This window comes from Phocoena phocoena, chromosome 17, assembly GCF_963924675.1.
Source record: "Phocoena phocoena chromosome 17, mPhoPho1.1, whole genome shotgun sequence".
Lineage (NCBI taxonomy): Eukaryota > Metazoa > Chordata > Mammalia > Artiodactyla > Phocoenidae > Phocoena > Phocoena phocoena.
The window spans coordinates 33766057-33785057 of record NC_089235.1 but is presented as its reverse complement, the minus strand read 5'-3'; positions in this window follow the sequence as shown (position 1 = coordinate 33785057).

Below are 19001 nucleotides of genomic sequence, written 5' to 3'. Positions count from 1 at the left end.
CACAGGGTTGTATGCTGAGTGTGCCCAGGGAAACGGGGGCTTGCTGGAACTAGCCTTGCTCTCCCATTTGGAAGGCAGCATCCATGCTGCCTGGAAGCTACCTGACATGGCCTGCTCTTGACAGGCCTGTAACCCTGTAAGAATGGCTCGGGAAAATTATGAGTCTGCTCTGTCTGAGCCAGGTGCTTCCAGGGCTGCGGTTGAGGTCGACTTGACAAGCTCTCGAGCTGAAGGGAATCTCAACGTGTAAACTTGCCTCCAGTCTAGGCCCCTAGTACCCGTGCAGAAAGGGAGGCACGCAGCTGTTTCCATGAGTTCTAAGTCGCTTATACGTTTACTTTCAAGGACGTAGACTTTTGAGGACTCCTAGTTCTCTCGGGTATGCCTCACTTTCCCTCCACGTTCACGGAGTACTTCCGGAGCCCTGTGGGCCGGCTGAGGCACTTCGAGACCCATTGTTTGATCCCTCCGAGGCTCTCTGTGCGTGCCGAGTGATAGGCAACACACTGTACATCCCTGGAGGAGAGCCACATTTCCAGAGTCCTCGAACAGCCTCAGCACAACGTTTCTGGTGAGTCCGACTTTGTCATGGGCCTGTGTCAGCTGCCGTGAGGAAACACTGCGCTTAGAGTACTTCCAGGACCTCGTACCTGAAGTCACTCTGCTCGAGGAGAAAGTCAGCATCTTACCATGCTGTGTCGCTCACGACACAGCCAGCATGAACAGATGCCTGGCAGTGAGGCCCTGATTTGCCGTGCAGAAGCCGAGGCGTGCAGCAGTTTCCAGGAGGCGGTGGGCTCTGCTCTGCGTACCTGCAACGGTAGCAGAGTCTCCTGGACACCTAGGAGGCGAGCGTGAGGACCGTGTTCCCGGCAGGAGCACTGAGTACCCCCAGACCCACCCCGCTCTGCTAAGCAACATCCAGGCACGTAGCGCTTTACAGCCCCACTGTGAATGCCGAGCGTAGGGAAACGCGTTGCACTCTCTTTGGAAGCAGCTTAACTTCCTCAGCCCTCGCACACGTTCACAAACACCGTTCGGGCACGTCCCACATGGCGTCGAAGTCTTACGCATTGGCCTAGTCTGAGCTGAACTCAACATAACCCTCGGTTTCGCATTCCATCTAGGACCTCCCGCCTGAAGTCACCGTGCCTCCCAGAGACTCTCGGCTTGCGTTCCTCCTGCCATTTCAGTCCCGCTCTTCCTGTGGCACTGCAGGCTTTTGAATAGCCTCAGGCCCACAGGAGCAGCTGCGGCGTTCCTGGGTTGAGGCAGTTCGCTTGTTGCAGAACACCCTACTTCGAGATCTCGATTCAGACGAGGAAACACAGGGTACCCTTTGCCTCTTTCAGCTAGTTAGAAACCACAGGGTTGTATGCTGAGTGTGCCCAGGGAAACGGGGGCTTGCTGGAACTAGCCTTCTTTCCCATTTGGAAGGCAGCATCCATGCTGCCTGGAAGCTACCTGACATGGCCTGGTCTTGACAGGCCTGTAACCCTGTAAGAATGGCTCGGGAAAATTATGAGTCTGCTCTGTCTGAGCCATGTGCTTCCAGGGCTGCAGTTGAGGTCGACTTGACAAGCTCTCGAGCTGAAGGGAATCTCAACGTGTAAACTTGCCTCCAGTCTAGGCCCCTAGTACCCGTGCAGAAAGGGAGGCACGCAGCTGTTTCCATGAGTTCTAAGTCGCTTATACGTTTACTTTCAAGGACGTAGACTTTTGAGGACTCCTAGTTCTCTCGGGTATGCCTCACTTTCCCTCCACGTTCACGGAGTACTTCCGGACCCCTGTGGGCCGTCTGAGGCACTTCGAGACCCATTGTTGGATCCCTCCGAGGCTCTCTGTGCGTGCCGAGTGATAGGCAACACACTGTACGTCCCTGGAGGAGAGCCACATTTCCAGAGTCCTCGAACAGCCTCAGCACAAGGTTTCTGGTGAGTCCGACTTTCTCATGGGCCTGTGTCAGCTGCCGTGAGGAAACACTGCGCTTAGAGTACTTGCAGGACCTCGTACCTGAAGTCACTCTGCTCGAGGAGAAAGTCAGCATCTTACCATGCTGTGTCGCTCACGACACAGCCAGCATGAACAGATGCCTGGCGGTGAGGCCCTGGTTTGCCGTGCAGAAGCCGAGGCGTGCAGCAGTTTCCAGGAGGCGGTGGGCTCTGCTCTGCGTACCTGCAACGGTAGCAGAGTCTCCTGGACACCTAGGAGGCGAGCGTGAGGACCGTGTTCCCGGCAGGAGGACTGAGTACCCCCAGACCCACCCCGGTCTGCTAAGCAACATCCAGGCCGCTAGCGCTTTACAGCCCCACTGTGAATGCCGAGCGTAGGGAAACGCGCTGCACTCTCTTTGGATGCAGCTTAACTTCCTCAGCCCTCGCACACGTTCACGAACACCGTTCGGGCACGTCCCACATGGCGTCGAAGTCTTACGCATTGGCCTAGTCTGAGCTGAACTCAACATAACCCTCGGCTTCGCATTCCATCTAGGACCTCCCGCCTGAAGTCACCGTGCCTCCCAGAGACACTCGGCTTGCGTTCCTCCTGCCATTTCAGTCCCGCTCTTCCTGTGGCACTGCAGGCTTTTGAATAGCCACAGGCCCACAGGAGCAGCTGCGGCGTTCCTGGGTTGAGGCAGTTCGCTTGTTCCAGAACACCCTACTTCGAGATCTCGATTCAGACGAGGAAACACAGGGTACCCTTTGCCTCTTTCAGCTAGTTAGAAACCACAGGGTTGTATGCTGAGTGTGCCCAGGGAAACGGGGGCTTGCTGGAACTAGCCTTGCTTTCCCATTTGGAAGGCAGCATCCATGCTGCCTGGAAGCTACCTGACATGGCCTGCTCTTGACAGGCCTGTAACCCTGTAAGAATGGCTCGGGAAAATTATGAGTCTGCTCTGTCTGAGCCAGGTGCTTCCAGGGCTGCAGTTGAGGTCGACTTGACAAGCTCTCGAGCTGAAGGGAATCTCAACGTGTAAACTTGCCTCCAGTCTAGGCCCCTAGTACCCGTGCAGAAAGGGAGGCACGCAGCTGTTTCCATGAGTTCTAAGTCGCTTATACGTTTACTTTCAAGGACGTAGACTTTTGAGGACTCCTAGTTCTCTCGGGTATGCCTCACTTTCCCTCCACGTTCACGGAGTACTTCCGGAGCCCTGTGGGCCGGCTGAGGCACTTCGAGACCCATTGTTTGATCCCTCCGAGGCTCTCTGTGCGTGCCGAGTGATAGGCAACACACTGTACGTCCCTGGAGGAGAGCCACATTTCCAGAGTCCTCGAACAGCCTCAGCACAAGGTTTCTGGTGAGTCCGACTTTCTCATGGGCCTGTGTCAGCTGCCGTGAGGAAACACTGCGCTTAGAGTACTTCCAGGACCTCGTACCTGAAGTCACTCTGCTCGAGGAGAAAGTCAGCATCTTACCATGCTGTGTCGCTCACGACACAGCCAGCATGAACAGATGCCTGGCGGTGAGGCCCTGGTTTGCCGTGCAGAAGCCGAGGCGTGCAGCAGTTTCCAGGAGGAGGTGGGCTCTGCTCTGCGTACCTGCAACGGTAGCAGAGTCTCCTGGACACCTAGGAGGCGAGCGTGAGGACCGTGTTCCCGGCAGGAGGACTGAGTACCCCCAGACCCACCCCGGTCTGCTAAGCAACATCCAGGCCGGTAGCGCTTTACAGCCCCACTGTGAATGCCGAGCGTAGGGAAACGCGCTGCACTCTCTTTGGAAGCAGCTTAACTTCCTCAGCCCTCGCACACGTTCACGAACACCGTTCGGGCACGTCCCACATGGCGTCGAAGTCTTACGCATTGGCCTAGTCTGAGCTGAACTCAACATAACCCTCGGCTTCCCATTCCATCTAGGACCTCCCGCCTGAAGTCACCGTGCCTCCCAGAGACACTCGGCTTGCGTTCCTCCTGCCATTTCAGTCCCGCTCTTCCTGTGGCACTGCAGGCTTTTGAATAGCCACAGGCCGACAGGAGCAGCTGCGGCGTTCCTGGGTTGAGGCAGTTCGCCTGTTGCAGAACACACTACTTCGAGATCTCGATTCAGACGAGGAAACACAGAGTACCCTTTGCCTCTTTCAGCTAGTTAGAAACCCCAGGGTTGTATGCTGAGTGTGCCCAGGGAAACGGGGGCCTGCTGGAACTAGCCTTGCTTTCCCATTTGGAAGGCAGCATCCATGCTGCCTGGAAGCTACCTGACATGGCCTGCTCTTGACAGGCCTGTAACCCTGTAAGAATGGCTCGGGAAAATTATGAGTCTGCTCTGTCTGAGCCAGGTGCTTCCAGGGCTGCGGTTGAGGTCGACTTGACAAGCTCTCGAGCTGAAGGGAATCTCAACGTGTAAACTTGCCTCCAGTCTAGGCCCCTAGTACCCGTGCAGAAAGGGAGGCACGCAGCTGTTTCCATGAGTTCTAAGTCGCTTATACGTTTACTTTCAAGGACGTAGACTTTTGAGGACTCCTAGTTCTCTCGGGTATGCCTCATTTTCCCTCCACGTTCACGGAGTACTTCCGGAGCCCTGTGGGCCGGCTGAGGCACTTCGAGACCCATTGTTTGATCCCTCCGAGGCTCTCTGTGCGTGCCGAGTGATAGGCAACACACTGTACATCCCTGGAGGAGAGCCACATTTCCAGAGTCCTCGAACAGCCTCAGCACAAGGTTTCTGGTGAGTCCGACTTTCTCATGGGCCTGTGTCAGCTGCCGTGAGGAAACACTGCGCTTAGAGTATTTCCAGGACCTCGTACCTGAAGTCACTCTGCTCGATGAGAAAGTCAGCATCTTACCATGCTGTGTCGCTCACGACACAGCCAGCATGAACAGATGCCTGGCGGTGAGGCCCTGATTTGCCGTGCAGAAGCCGAGGCGTGCAGCAGTTTCCAGGAGGCGGTGGGCTCTGCTCTGCGTACCTGCAACGGTAGCAGAGTCTCCTGGACACCTAGGAGGCGAGCGTGAGGACCGTGTTCCCGGCAGGAGCACTGAGTACCCCCAGACCCACCCCGCTCTGCTAAGCAACATCCAGGCACGTAGCGCTTTACAGCCCCACTGTGAATGCCGAGCGTAGGGAAACGCGTTGCACTCTCTTTGGAAGCAGCTTAACATCCTCAGCCCTCGCACACGTTCACAAACACCGTTCGGGCACGTCCCACATGGCGTCGAAGTCTTACGCATTGGCCTAGTCTGAGCTGAACTCAACATAACCCTCGGTTTCGCATTCCATCTAGGACCTCCCGCCTGAAGTCACCGTGCCTCCCAGAGACTCTCGGCTTGCGTTCCTCCTGCAATTTCAGTCCCGCTCTTCCTGTGGCACTGCAGGCTTTTGAATAGCCTCAGGCCCACAGGAGCAGCTGCGGCGTTCCTGGGTTGAGGCAGTTCGCTTGTTGCAGAACACCCTACTTCGAGATCTCGATTCAGACGAGGAAACACAGGGTACCCTTTGCCTCTTTCAGCTAGTTAGAAACCACAGGGTTGTATGCTGAGTGTGCCCAGGGAAACGGGGGCTTGCTGGAACTAGCCTTGCTTTCCCATTTGGAAGGCAGCATCCATGCTGCCTGGAAGCTACCTGACATGGCCTGCTCTTGACAGGCCTGTAACCCTGTAAGAATGGCTCGGGAAAATTATGAGTCTGCTCTGTCTGAGCCATGTGCTTCCAGGGCTGCAGTTGTGGTCGACTTGACAAGCTCTCGAGCTGAAGGGAATCTCAACGTGTAAACTTGCCTCCAGTCTAGGCCCCTAGTACCCGTGCAGAAAGGGAGGTACGCAGCTGTTTCCATGAGTTCTAAGTCGCTTATACGTTTACTTTAAAGGACGTAGACTTTTGAGGACTCCTAGTTCTCTCGGGTATGCCTCACTTTCCCTCCACGTTCACGGAGTACTTCCGGACCCCTGTGGGCCGGCTGAGGCACTTCGAGACCCATTGTTTGATCCCTCCGAGGCTCTCTGTGCGTGCCGAGTGATAGGCAACACACTGTACGTCCCTGGAGGAGAGCCACATTTCCAGAGTCCTCGAACAGCCTCAGCACAACGTTTCTGGTGAGTCCGACTTTCTCATGGGCCTGTGTCAGCTGCCGTGAGGAAACACTGCGCTTAGAGTACTTCCAGGACCTCGTACCTGAAGTCACTCTGCTCGATGAGAAAGTCAGCATCTTACCATGCTGTGTCTCTCACGACACAGCCAGCATGAACAGATGCCTGGCGGTGAGGCCCTGATTTGCCGTGCAGAAGCCGAGGCGTGCAGCAGTTTCCAGGAGGCGGTGGGCTCTGCTCTGCGTACCTGCAACGGTAGCAGAGTCTCCTGGACACCTAGGAGGCGAGCGTGAGGACCGTGTTCCCGGCAGGAGCACTGAGTACCCCCAGACCCACCCCGATCTGCTAAGCAACATCCAGGCACGTAGCGCTTTACAGCCCCACTGTGAATGCCGAGCGTAGGGAAACGCGTTGCACTCTCTTTGGAAGCAGCTTAACTTCCTCAGCCCTCGCACACGTTCACAAACACCGTTCGGGCACGTCCCACATGGCGTCGAAGTCTTACGCATTGGCCTAGTCTGAGCTGAACTCAACATAACCCTCGGCTTCGCATTCCATCTAGGACCTCCCGCCTGAAGTCACCGTGCCTCCCAGAGACTCTCGGCTTGCGTTCCTCCTGCCATTTCAGTCCCGCTCTTCCTGTGGCACTGCAGGCTTTTGAATAGCCACAGGCCCACAGGAGCAGCTGCGGCGTTCCTGGGTTGAGGCAGTTCGCTTGTTGCAGAACACCCTACTTCGAGATCTCGATTCAGACGAGGAAACACAGGGTACCCTTTGCCTCTTTCAGCTAGTTAGAAACCACAGGGTTGTATGCTGAGTGTGCCCAGGGAAACGGGGGCTTGCTGGAACTAGCCTTGCTTTCCCATTTGGAAGGCAGCATCCATGCTGCCTGGAAGCTACCTCACATGGCCTGCTCTTGACAGGCCTGTAACCCTGTAAGAATGGCTCGGGAAAATTATGAGTCTGCTCTGTCTGAGCCATGTGCTTCCAGGGCTGCAGTTGAGGTCGACTTGACAAGCTCTCGAGCTGAAGGGAATCTCAACGTGTAAACTTGCCTCCAGTCTAGGCCCCTAGTACCTGTGCAGAAAGGGAGGCACGCAGCTGTTTCCATGAGTTCTAAGTCGCTTATACATTTACTTTCAAGGACGTAGACTTTTGAGGACTCCTAGTTCTCTCGGGTATGCCTCACTTTCCCTCCACGTTCACGGAGTACTTCCGGACCCCTGTGGGCCGGCTGAGGCACTTCGAGACCCATTGTTTGATCCCTCCGAGGCTCTCTGTGCGTGCCGAGTGATAGGCAACACACTGTACGTCCCTGGAGGAGAGCCACATTTCCAGAGTCCTCGAACAGCCTCAGCACAAGGTTTCTGGTGAGTCCGACTTTCTCATGGGCCTGTGTCAGCTGCCGTGAGGAAACACTGCGCTTAGAGTACTTCCAGGACCTCGTACCTGAAGTCACTCTGCTCGAGGAGAAAGTCAGCATCTTACCATGCTGTGTCGCTCACGACACAGCCAGCATGAACAGATGCCTGGCGGTGAGGCCCTGGTTTGCCGTGCAGAAGCCGAGGCGTGCAGCAGTTTCCAGGAGGCGGTGGGCTCTGCTCTGCGTACCTGCAACGGTAGCAGAGTCTCCTGGACACCTAGGAGGCGATCGTGAGGACCGTGTTCCCGGCAGGAGGACTGAGTACCCCCAGACCCACCCCGGTCTGCTAAGCAACATCCAGGCCGGTAGCGCTTTACAGCCCCACTGTGAATGCCGAGCGTAGGGAAACGCGGTGCACTCTCTTTGGAAGCACCTTAACTTCCTCAGCCCTCGCACACGTTCACAAACACCGTTCGGGCACGTCCCACATAGCGTCGAAGTCTTACGCATTGGCCTAGTCTGAGCTGAACTCAACATAACCCTCGGCTTCGCATTCCATCTAGGACCTCCCGCCTGAAGTCACCGTGCCTCCCAGAGACTCTCGGCTTGCGTTCCTCCTGCCATTTCAGTCCCGCTCTTCCTGTGGCACTGCAGGCTTTTGAATAGCCACAGGCCCACAGGAGCAGCTGCGGCGTTCCTGGGTTGAGGCAGTTCGCTTGTTGCAGAACACCCTACTTCGAGATCTCGATTCAGACGAGGAAACACAGGGTACCCTTTGCCTCTTTCAGCTAGTTAGAAACCACAGGGTTGTATGCTGAGTGTGCCCAGGGAAACGGGGGCTTGCTGGAACTAGCCTTCTTTCCCATTTGGAAGGCAGCATCCATGCTGCCTGGAAGCTACCTCACATGGCCTGCTCTTGACAGGCCTGTAACCCTGTAAGAATGGCTCGGGAAAATTATGAGTCTGCTCTGTCTGAGCCATGTGCTTCCAGGGCTGCAGTTGAGGTCGACTTGACAAGCTCTCGAGCTGAAGGGAATCTCAACGTGTAAACTTGCCTCCAGTCTAGGCCCCTAGTACCTGTGCAGAAAGGGAGGCACGCAGCTGTTTCCATGAGTTCTAAGTCGCTTATACATTTACTTTCAAGGACGTAGACTTTTGAGGACTCCTAGTTCTCTCGGGTATGCCTCACTTTCCCTCCACGTTCACGGAGTACTTCCGGAGCCCTGTGGGCCGGCTGAGGCACTTCGAGACCCATTGTTTGATCCCTCCGAGGCTCTCTGTGCGTGCCGAGTGATAGGCAACACACTGTACGTCCCTGGAGGAGAGCCACATTTCCAGAGTCCTCGAACAGCCTCAGCACAAGGTTTCTGGTGAGTCCGACTTTCTCATGGGCCTGTGTCAGCTGCCGTGAGGAAACACTGCGCTTAGAGTACTTCCAGGACCTCGTACCTGAAGTCACTCTGCTCGAGGAGAAAGTCAGCATCTTACCATGCTGTGTCGCTCACGACACAGCCAGCATGAACAGATGCCTGGCGGTGAGGCCCTGGTTTGCCGTGCAGAAGCCGAGGCGTGCAGCAGTTTCCAGGAGGCGGTGGGCTCTGCTCTGCGTACCTGCAACGGTAGCAGAGTCTCCTGGACACCTAGGAGGCGAGCGTGAGGACCGTGTTCCCGGCAGGAGGACTGAGTACCCCCAGACCCACCCCGGTCTGCTAAGCAACATCCAGGCCGGTAGCGCTTTACAGCCCCACTGTGAATGCCGAGCGTAGGGAAACGCGCTGCACTCTCTTTGGAAGCAGCTTAACTTCCTCAGCCCTCGCACACGTTCACGAACACCGTTCGGGCACGTCCCACATGGCGTCGAAGTCTTACGCATTGGCCTAGTCTGAGCTGAACTCAACATAACCCTCGGCTTCGCATTCCATCTAGGACCTCCCGCCTGAAGTCACCGTGCCTCCCAGAGACTCTCGGCTTGCGTTCCTCCTGCCATTTCAGTCCCGCTCTTCCTGTGGCACTGCAGGCTTTTGAATAGCCACAGGCCCACAGGAGCAGCTGCGGCGTTCCTGGGTTGAGGCAGTTCGCTTGTTGCAGAACACCCTACTTCGAGATCTCGATTCAGACGAGGAAACACAGGGTACCCTTTGCCTCTTTCAGCTAGTTAGAAACCACAGGGTTGTATGCTGAGTGTGCCCAGGGAAACGGGGGCTTGCTGGAACTAGCCTTGCTTTCCCATTTGGAAGGCAGCATCCATGCTGCCTGGAAGCTACCTCACATGGCCTGCTCTTGACAGGCCTGTAACCCTGTAAGAATGGCTCGGGAAAATTATGAGTCTGCTCTGTCTGAGCCAGGTGCTTCCAGGGCTGCGGTTGAGGTCGACTTGACAAGCTCTCGAGCTGAAGGGAATCTCAACGTGTAAACTTGCCTCCAGTCTAGGCCCCTAGTACCCGTGCAGAAAGGGAGGCACGCAGCTGTTTTCATGAGTTCTAAGTCGCTTATACGTTTACTTTCTAGGACGTAGACTTTTGAGGACTCCTAGTTCTCTCGGGTATGCCTCACTTTCCCTCCACGTTCACGGAGTACTTCCGGAGCCCTGTGGGCCGGCTGAGGCACTTCGAGACGCATTGTTTGATCCCTCCGAGGCTCTCTGTGCGTGCCGAGTGATAGGCAACACACTGTACGTCCCTGGAGGAGAGCCACATTTCCAGAGTCCTCGAACAGCCTCAGCACAAGGTTTCTGGTGAGTCCGACTTTCTCATGGGCCTGTGTCAGCTGCCGTGAGGAAACACTGCGCTTAGAGTACTTCCAGGACCTCGTACCTGAAGTCACTCTGCTCGAGGAGAAAGTCAGCATCTTACCATGCTGTGTCGCTCTCGACACAGCCAGCATGAACAGATGCCTGGCGGTGAAGCCCTGGTTTGCCGTGCAGAAGCCGAGGCGTGCAGCAGTTTCCAGGAGGAGGTGGGCTCTGCTCTGCGTACCTGCAACGGTAGCAGAGTCTCCTGGACACCTAGGAGGCGAGCGTGAGGACCGTGTTCCCGGCAGGAGGACTGAGTACCCCCAGACCCACCCCGGTCTGCTAAGCAACATCCAGGCCCGTTACGTTTTACGGCCCCACTGTGAATGCCGAGCGTAGGGAAACGCACTGCACTCTCTTTGGAAGCAGCTTAACTTCCTCAGCCCTCGCACAGGTTCACGAACACCGTTCTGGCACGTCCCACATGGCGTCAAAGTCTTACGCATTGGCCTAGTCTGAGCTGAACTCAACATAACCCTCGGCTTCCCATTCCATCTAGGACCTCCCGCCTGAAGTCACCGTGCCTCCCAGAGACACTCGGCTTGCGTTCCTCCTGCCATTTCAGTCCCGCTCTTCCTGTGGTACTGCAGGCTTTTGAATAGCCACAGGCCCACAGGAGCAGCTGTGGCGTTCCTGGGTTGAGGCAGTTCGCTTGATGCGGAACATCCTACTTCGAGATCTCGATTAAGACGAGGAAACACAGGGTACCCTTTGCCTCTTTCAGCTAGTTAGAAACCACAGGGTTGTATGCTGAGTGTGCCCAGGGAAACGGGGGCTTGCTGGAACTAGCCTTGCTTTCCCATTTGGAAGGCAGCATCCATGCTGCCTGGAAGCTACCTGACATGGCCTGCTCTTGACAGGCCTGTAACCCTGTAAGAATGGCTCGGGAAAATTATGAGTCTGCTCTGTCTGAGCCAGGTGCTTCCAGGGCTGCGGTTGAGGTCGACTTGACAAGCTCTCGAGCTGAAGGGAATCTCAACGTGTAAACTTGCCTCCAGTCTAGGCCCCTAGTACCCGTGCAGAAAGGGAGGCACGCAGCTGTTTCCATGAGTTCTAAGTCGCTTATACGTTTACTTTAAAGGACGTAGACTTTTGAGGACTCCTAGTTCTCTCGGGTATGCCTCACTTTCCCTCCACGTTCACGGAGTACTTCCGGACCCTTGTGGGCCGGCTGAGGCATTTCGAGACCCATTGTTTGATCCCTCCGAGGCTCTCTGTGCGTGCCGAGTGATAGGCAACACACTGTACGTCCCTGGAGGAGAGCCACATTTCCAGAGTCCTCGAACAGCCTCAGCACAACGTTTCTGGTGAGTCCGACTTTCTCATGGGCCTGTGTCAGCTGCCGTGAGGAAACACTGCGCTTAGAGTACTTCCAGGACCTCGTACCTGAAGTCACTCTGCTCGATGAGAAAGTCAGCATCTTACCATGCTGTGTCGCTCACGACACAGCCAGCATGAACAGATGCCTGGCGGTGAGGCCCTGATTTGCCGTGCAGAAGCCGAGGCGTGCAGCAGTTTCCAGGAGGCGGTGGGCTCTGCTCTGCGTACCTGCAACGGTAGCAGAGTCTCCTGGACACCTAGGAGGCGAGCGTGAGGACCGTGTTCCCGGCAGGAGGACTGAGTACCCCCAGACCCACCCCGGTCTGCTAAGCAACATCCAGGCCGGTAGCGCTTTACAGCCCCACTGTGAATGCCGAGCGTAGGGAAACGCGCTGCACTCTCTTTGGAAGCAGCTTAACTTCCTCAGCCCTCGCACACGTTCACGAACACCGTTCGGGCACGTACCACATGGCGTCGAAGTCTTACGCATTGGCCTAGTCTGAGCTGAACTCAACATAACCCTCGGCTTCGCATTCCATCTAGGACCTCCCGCCTGAAGTCACCGTGCCTCCCAGAGACACTCGGCTTGCGTTCCTCCTGCCATTTCAGTCCCGCTCTTCCTGTGGCACTGCAGGCTTTTGAATAGCCACAGGCCCACAGGAGCAGCTGCGGCGTTCCTGGGTTGAGGCAGTTCGCTTGTTGCAGAACACCCTACTTCGAGATCTCGATTCAGACGAGGAAACACAGGGTACCCTTTGCCTCTTTCAGCTAGTTAGAAACCACAGGGTTGTATGCTGAGTGTGCCCAGGGAAACGGGGGCTTGCTGGAACTAGCCTTGCTTTCCCATTTGGAAGGCAGCATCCATGCTGCCTGGAAGCTACCTGACATGGCCTGCTCTTGACAGGCCTGTAACCCTGTAAGAATGGCTCGGGAAAATTATGAGTCTGCTCTGTCTGAGCCAGGTGCTTCCAGGGCTGCGGTTGAGGTCGACTTGACAAGCTCTCGAGCTGAAGGGAATCTCAACGTGTAAACTTGCCTCCAGTCTAGGCCCCTAGTACCCGTGCAGAAAGGGAGGCACGCAGCTGTTTCCATGAGTTCTAAGTCGCTTATACGTTTACTTTCAAGGACGTAGACTTTTGAGGACTCCTAGTTCTCTCGGGTATGCCTCACTTTCCCTCCACGTTCACGGAGTACTTCCGGAGCCCTGTGGGCCGGCTGAGGCACTTCGAGACCCATTGTTTGATCCCTCCGAGGCTCTCTGTGCGTGCCGAGTGATAGGCAACACACTGTACATCCCTGGAGGAGAGCCACATTTCCAGAGTCCTCGAACAGCCTCAGCACAACGTTTCTGGTGAGTCCGACTTTGTCATGGGCCTGTGTCAGCTGCCGTGAGGAAACACTGCGCTTAGAGTACTTCCAGGACCTCGTACCTGAAGTCACTCTGCTCGAGGAGAAAGTCAGCATCTTACCATGCTGTGTCGCTCACGACACAGCCAGCATGAACAGATGCCTGGCGGTGAGGCCCTGATTTGCCGTGCAGAAGCCGAGGCGTGCAGCAGTTTCCAGGAGGCGGTGGGCTCTGCTCTGCGTACCTGCAACGGTAGCAGAGTCTCCTGGACACCTAGGAGGCGAGCGTGAGGACCGTGTTCCCGGCATGAGCACTGAGTACCCCGAGACCCACCCCGCTCTGCTAAGCAACATCCAGGCACGTAGCGCTTTACAGCCCCACTGTGAATGCCGAGCGTAGGGAAACGCGTTGCACTCTCTTTGGAAGCAGCTTAACTTCCTCAGCCCTCGCACACGTTCACAAACACCGTTCGGGCACGTCCCACATGGCGTCGAAGTCTTACGCATTGGCCTAGTCTGAGCTGAACTCAACATAACCCTCGGTTTCGCATTCCATCTAGGACCTCCCGCCTGAAGTCACCGTGCCTCCCAGAGACTCTCGGCTTGCGTTCCTCCTGCCATTTCAGTCCCGCTCTTCCTGTGGCACTGCAGGCTTTTGAATAGCCTCAGGCCCACAGGAGCAGCTGCGGCGTTCCTGGGTTGAGGCAGTTCGCTTGTTGCAGAACACCCTACTTCGAGATCTCGATTCAGACGAGGAAACACAGGGTACCCTTTGCCTCTTTCAGCTAGTTAGAAACCACAGGGTTGTATGCTGAGTGTGCCCAGGGAAACGGGGGCTTGCTGGAACTAGCCTTCTTTCCCATTTGGAAGGCAGCATCCATGCTGCCTGGAAGCTACCTGACATGGCCTGGTCTTGACAGGCCTGTAACCCTGTAAGAATGGCTCGGGAAAATTATGAGTCTGCTCTGTCTGAGCCATGTGCTTCCAGGGCTGCAGTTGAGGTCGACTTGACAAGCTCTCGAGCTGAAGGGAATCTCAACGTGTAAACTTGCCTCCAGTCTAGGCCCCTAGTACCCGTGCAGAAAGGGAGGCACGCAGCTGTTTCCATGAGTTCTAAGTCGCTTATACGTTTACTTTCAAGGACGTAGACTTTTGAGGACTCCTAGTTCTCTCGGGTATGCCTCACTTTCCCTCCACGTTCACGGAGTACTTCCGGACCCCTGTGGGCCGTCTGAGGCACTTCGAGACCCATTGTTGGATCCCTCCGAGGCTCTCTGTGCGTGCCGAGTGATAGGCAACACACTGTACGTCCCTGGAGGAGAGCCACATTTCCAGAGTCCTCGAACAGCCTCAGCACAAGGTTTCTGGTGAGTCCGACTTTCTCATGGGCCTGTGTCAGCTGCCGTGAGGAAACACTGCGCTTAGAGTACTTCCAGGACCTCGTACCTGAAGTCACTCTGCTCGAGGAGAAAGTCAGCATCTTACCATGCTGTGTCGCTCACGACACAGCCAGCATGAACAGATGCCTGGCGGTGAGGCCCTGGTTTGCCGTGCAGAAGCCGAGGCGTGCAGCAGTTTCCAGGAGGCGGTGGGCTCTGCTCTGCGTACCTGCAACGGTAGCAGAGTCTCCTGGACACCTAGGAGGCGAGCGTGAGGACCGTGTTCCCGGCAGGAGGACTGAGTACCCCCAGACCCACCCCGGTCTGCTAAGCAACATCCAGGCCGCTAGCGCTTTACAGCCCCACTGTGAATGCCGAGCGTAGGGAAACGCGCTGCACTCTCTTTGGATGCAGCTTAACTTCCTCAGCCCTCGCACACGTTCACGAACACCGTTCGGGCACGTCCCACATGGCGTCGAAGTCTTACGCATTGGCCTAGTCTGAGCTGAACTCAACATAACCCTCGGCTTCGCATTCCATCTAGGACCTCCCGCCTGAAGTCACCGTGCCTCCCAGAGACACTCGGCTTGCGTTCCTCCTGCCATTTCAGTCCCGCTCTTCCTGTGGCACTGCAGGCTTTTGAATAGCCACAGGCCCACAGGAGCAGCTGCGGCGTTCCTGGGTTGAGGCAGTTCGCTTGTTCCAGAACACCCTACTTCGAGATCTCGATTCAGACGAGGAAACACAGGGTACCCTTTGCCTCTTTCAGCTAGTTAGAAACCACAGGGTTGTATGCTGAGTGTGCCCAGGGAAACGGGGGCTTGCTGGAACTAGCCTTGCTTTCCCATTTGGAAGGCAGCATCCATGCTGCCTGGAAGCTACCTGACATGGCCTGCTCTTGACAGGCCTGTAACCCTGTAAGAATGGCTCGGGAAAATTATGAGTCTGCTCTGTCTGAGCCAGGTGCTTCCAGGGCTGCAGTTGAGGTCGACTTGACAAGCTCTCGAGCTGAAGGGAATCTCAACGTGTAAACTTGCCTCCAGTCTAGGCCCCTAGTACCCGTGCAGAAAGGGAGGCACGCAGCTGTTTCCATGAGTTCTAAGTCGCTTATACGTTTACTTTCAAGGACGTAGACTTTTGAGGACTCCTAGTTCTCTCGGGTATGCCTCACTTTCCCTCCACGTTCACGGAGTACTTCCGGAGCCCTGTGGGCCGGCTGAGGCACTTCGAGACCCATTGTTTGATCCCTCCGAGGCTCTCTGTGCGTGCCGAGTGATAGGCAACACACTGTACGTCCCTGGAGGAGAGCCACATTTCCAGAGTCCTCGAACAGCCTCAGCACAAGGTTTCTGGTGAGTCCGACTTTCTCATGGGCCTGTGTCAGCTGCCGTGAGGAAACACTGCGCTTAGAGTACTTCCAGGACCTCGTACCTGAAGTCACTCTGCTCGAGGAGAAATTCAGCATCTTACCATGCTGTGTCGCTCACGACACAGCCAGCATGAACAGATGCCTGGCGGTGAGGCCCTGGTTTGCCGTGCAGAAGCCGAGGCGTGCAGCAGTTTCCAGGAGGAGGTGGGCTCTGCTCTGCGTACCTGCAACGGTAGCAGAGTCTCCTGGACACCTAGGAGGCGAGCGTGAGGACCGTGTTCCCGGCAGGAGCACTGAGTACCCCCAGACCCACCCCGGTCGGCTAAGCAACATCCAGGCCCGTTACGTTTTACGGCCCCACTGTGAATGCCGAGCGTAGGGAAACGCACTGCACTCTCTTTGGAAGCAGCTTAACTTCCTCAGCCCTCGCACACGTTCACGAACACCGTTCTGGCACGTCCCACATGGCGTCGAAGTCTTACGCACTGGCCTAGTCTGAGCTGAACTCAACATATCCCTCGGCTTCGCATTCCATCTAGGACCTCCCGCCTGAAGTCACCGTGCCTCCCAGAGACACTCGGCTTGCGTTCCTCCTGCCATTTCAGTCCCGCTCTTCCTGTGGCACTGCAGGCTTTTGAATAGCCACAGGCCCACAGGAGCAGCTGTGGCGTTCCTGGGTTGAGGCAGTTCGCTTGATGCAGAACATCCTACTTCGAGATCTCGATTCAGACGAGGAAACACAGGGTACCCTTTGCCTCTTTCAGCTAGTTAGAAACCACAGGGTTGTATGATGAGTGTCCCCAGGGAAACGGGGGCTTGCTGGAACTAGCCTTGCTTTCCCATTTGGAAGGCAGCATCCATGCTGCCTGGAAGCTACCTGACATGGCCTGCTCTTGACAGGCCTGTAACCCTGTAAGAATGGCTCGGGAAAATTATGAGTCTGCTCTGTCTGAGCCAGGTGCTTCCAGGGCTGCGGTTGAGGTCAACTTGACAAGCTCTCGAGCTGAAGGGAATCTCAACGTGTAAACTTGCCTCCAGTCTAGGCCCCTAGTACCCGTGCAGAAAGGGAGGCACGCAGCTGTTTCCATGAGTTCTAAGTCGCTTATACGTTTACTTTAAAGGACGTAGACTTTTGAGTACTCCTAGTTCTCTCGGGTATGCCTCACTTCCCTCCACGTTCACGGAGTACTTCCGGACCCCTGTGGGCCGGCTGAGGCACTTCGAGACCCATTGTTTGATCCCTCCGAGGCTCTCTGTGCGTGCCGAGTGATAGGCAACACACTGTACGTCCCTGGAGGAGAGCCACATTTCCAGAGTCCTCGAACAGCCTCAGCACAAGGTTTCTGGTGAGTCCGACTTTCTCATGGGCCTGTGTCAGCTGCCGTGAGGAAACACTGCGCTTAGAGTACTTCCAGGACCTCGTACCTGAAGTCACTCTGCTCGAGGAGAAAGTCAGCATCTTACCATGCTGTGTCGCTCACGACACAGCCAGCATGAACAGATGCCTGGCGGTGAGGCCCTGGTTTGCCGTGCAGAAGCCGAGGCGTGCAGCAGTTTCCAGGAGGCGGTGGGCTCTGCTCTGCGTACCTGCAACGGTAGCAGAGTCTCCTGGACACCTAGGAGGCGAGCGTGAGGACCGTGTTCCCGGCAGGAGGACTGAGTACCCCCAGACCCACCCCGGTCTGCTAAGCAACATCCAGGCCGGTAGCGCTTTGCAGCCCCACTGTGAATGCCGAGCGTAGGGAAACGCGCTGCACTCTCTTTGGATGCAGCTTAACTTCCTCAGCCCTCGCACACGTTCACGAACACCGTTCGGGCACGTCCCACATGGCGTCGAAGTCTTACGCATTGGCCTAGTCTGAGCTGAACTCAACATAACCCTCGGCTTCGCATTCCATCTAGGACCTCCCGCCTGAAGTCACCGTGCCTCCCAGAGACACTCGGCTTGCGTTCCTCCTGCCATTTCAGTCCCGCTCTTCCTGTGGCACTGCAGGCTTTTGAATAGCCACAGGCCCACAGGAGCAGCTGCGGCGTTCCTGGGTTGAGGCAGTTCGCTTGTTCCAGAACACCCTACTTCGAGATCTCGATTCAGACGAGGAAACACAGGGTACCCTTTGCCTCTTTCAGCTAGTTAGAAACCACAGGGTTGTATGCTGAGTGTGCCCAGGGAAACGGGGGCTTGCTGGAACTAGCCTTGCTTTCCCATTTGGAAGGCAGCATCCATGCTGCCTGGAAGCTACCTGACATGGCCTGCTCTTGACAGGCCTGTAACCCTGTAAGAATGGCTCGGGAAAATTATGAGTCTGCTCTGTCTGAGCCAGGTGCTTCCAGGGCTGCGGTTGAGGTCGACTTGACAAGCTCTCGAGCTGAAGGGAATCTCAACGTGTAAACTTGCCTCCAGTCTAGGCCCCTAGTACCCGTGCAGAAAGGGAGGCACGCAGCTGTTTCCATGAGTTCTAAGTCGCTTATACGTTTACTTTCAAGGACGTAGACTTTTGAGGACTCCTAGTTCTCTCGGGTATGCCTCACTTTCCCTCCACGTTCACGGAGTACTTCCGGAGCCCTGTGGGCCGGCTGAGGCACTTCGAGACCCATTGTTTGATCCCTCCGAGGCTCTCTGTGCGTGCCGAGTGATAGGCAACACACTGTACGTCCCTGGAGGAGAGCCACATTTCCAGAGTCCTCGAACAGCCTCAGCACAAGGTTTCTGGTGAGTCCGACTTTCTCATGGGCCTGTGTCAGCTGCCGTGAGGAAACACTGCGCTTAGAGTACTTCCAGGACCTCGTACCTGAAGTCACTCTGCTCGAGGAGAAAGTCAGCATCTTACCATGCTGTGTCGCTCACGACACAGCCAGCATGAACAGATGCCTGGCGGTGAGGCCCTGGTTTGCCGTGCAGAAGCCGAGGCGTGCAGCAGTTTCCAGGAGGAGGTGGGCTCTGCTCTGCGTACCTGCAACGGTAGCAGAGTCTCCTGGACACCTAGGAGGCGAGCGTGAGGACCGTGTTCCCGGCAGGAGCACTGAGTACCCCCAGACCCACCCCGGTCGGCTAAGCAACATCCAGGCCCGTTACGTTTTACGGCCCCACTGTAAATGCCGAGCGTAGGGAAACGCACTGCACTCTCTTTGGAAGCAGCTTAACTTCCTCAGCCCTCGCACACGTTCACGAACACCGTTCTGGCACGTCCCACATGGCGTCGAAGTCTTACGCATTGGCCTAGTCTGAGCTGAACTCAACATAACCCTCGGCTTCGCATTCCATCTAGGACCTCCCGCCTGAAGTCACCGTGCCTCCCAGAGACACTCGGCTTGCGTTCCTCCTGCCATTTCAGTCCCGCTCTTCCTGTGGCACTGCAGGCTTTTGAATAGCCACAGGCCCACAGGAGCAGCTGCGGCGTTCCTGGGTTGAGGC